The 1,887-nt window shown below is 58.5% G+C and overlaps 1 long non-coding RNA gene across 1 annotated transcript; it reads right to left on the bottom strand.

The window, feature by feature from the left end:
- Positions 1 to 1,313: 1,313 nt before the first annotated feature.
- On the bottom strand, positions 1,314 to 1,887 carry LOC108641694. The gene is made up of 3 exons (XR_003916308.1): positions 1,830 to 1,887; positions 1,509 to 1,601; positions 1,314 to 1,419 (listed from the first exon to the last, which is right to left on the bottom strand). It is a non-coding gene; the product is annotated as an uncharacterized LOC108641694 (long non-coding RNA).

Raw genomic sequence — 1,887 nt, 5'->3', positions numbered from 1 at the left:
ATCCTTTGCCCCCCACCCCTCACTCACCCCTGGATGTCCTTTGCCCAGGCAGGGACCACCAGGCAGAGGAAGAGCACGGTGAGCACCCCGGCCACGGCCACCAGGCAGTTGCTGAGAAGGACCTTCCTGCTGGTCTCAGCAGCCACTGCTCCTCTGTGTGCCCTGCCTGCCACAGCCTTGGGGTTGGTCCTGCCCAGCCTCCTCTTGTCCACACCTGGAGGAACAACCATGCCCGTCAGTGTGCCCTGCTCACCCCTGGCAATCCCACGGGAGGGCTGACACTGCCAGGAAATGTCCTTGCCCACTTTGTTGCCATCTCTGAAGGAGGGAATATCCTGGGTGGCAATGTTTCCGTGGCTGCAGTGGAAGCTGTGATGGGAACAGTGCCAGGTGTGGAGAAAAACATACAACAATGGACAGGATTTTATTATATGGCCCTTACAGTTATTATATGGCCCTTACAGTTATTATATGGTCCATAAAATAAAATCCTGTCAACTGTTGTATGTTTTTCTCCACGCCTGGAACTGTTCCCACCACAGGAAGCCAAGGGAACTCCCGAAGGCCTTGCAAGTCTGTGCTCTCTGAGCCTCCCTCTCTCCTCTCAGCCTTGCTCACACTCTGCAGTGGCCACAATCCAGTGCTCCCAGTGTCTGCCCTCGCTCCCTGTTCCTGGGCATCCTTCACATTTTCCCACAATGTCTCCTGTGCTCTCCTACCTCCCCTTTCCAGGCTTGGCTGGTGCTGCCTGGATGGAGATCTCTGACCCTGGGGGACACGTTGTCCCCCTGCACAGGACTCAGAGGGCCAGACACAGAGCACGTGGTTTCCCTTTCTGCAGCACAAGCAGTGCTTGCCTGCCCCCAATTTTCTGGCCTTGTCTCTCCAGGCTGTGGCCCCTGGCAGGGCTGCTCCCTGCTTGGATAGTTTGGGAAACATTCCCCTAGCCTGGCATGGGGGCTGCTGGCACTGCCAAGGGTCAGGGAAGGGTAAAGCCTCAGCATGGCTCAGGCACAGAGGCTGCAGGAGGATCGTGCAGGGTCCCCCTGCACTCCCTCAGATCCCAGGAGGGATCCCTTCTGTCTTGCCAGGGCCTCCAGGGCCTCCTGGCACGCTCTGGGATGCAGGTGCTGCGGGAGGGATGTTCCAGGATCCAGAGTCACATTTCCCATCATCTGCTGAGTGGGGTCCCAAGAGGGCAAAACTGTGAAACAGGGTGTGGGAGGCAGGGAGCATCTCCCACATGCCCAGAGGGTCCCAGAGCGTGTCCCTGGCACAGCCACACCCTCCTCCCTCGGGTGGCCCAGGGACAGCGATTACCTGACCCTCCTGTGGGCTGAGCAGCCCTCGGCTTTTCCCCAGGGAATGGCACCTCCTGATGGCCTTCCTGAGGTACCTCCACAGTCTCGAGCTCCACAACTTCAGAGAGAAAGTGCATCGGTTCAGTTCCAAGTCCCTGTTCCCCAGTGGGATCCCAAACCCAGCTTCCCAACTCCTCCTGGACCCACCATCAGGTATCTCCTTCAGGGCACCCAGGACCTCAGTCAGCGTTTCCTCCAACTGCCAGTAAATGTCTCCAGGTTCAGTCCCGTTCTTTGGACCTTAATAGAAAGAATAAAAAATTCCTGCCACAGTAAACTGTGGAAGCAGCACCTGGGCTGTGCTGTCAGTCAGGACTGAGACACTGGGAAAGCCCTCCCTGCGTCCACAGCTGACAGCAGAGCCCCACGGGGAGCTGTTGTCACACCCTGGGGCACCCCTTGTGCTGCCTGAACCCCAGAACAGGGAGGGCATCCTGGAGCAGGACAGGCAGGGCTGGGTTCTCTCACCTGCAGGAGGTGCCTCGCTCACAGTTGGGCTCTGAGCTGGCAGTTCCCAAAGGGAGGA

Source organism: Manacus vitellinus, unplaced genomic scaffold (assembly GCF_001715985.3).
Source record: "Manacus vitellinus isolate BGI_N305 unplaced genomic scaffold, ASM171598v3 scaffold_74_pilon, whole genome shotgun sequence".
Classification (NCBI taxonomy): Eukaryota; Metazoa; Chordata; class Aves; order Passeriformes; family Pipridae; genus Manacus; species Manacus vitellinus.
This window is presented reverse-complemented; position numbering and strand designations above follow the sequence as displayed.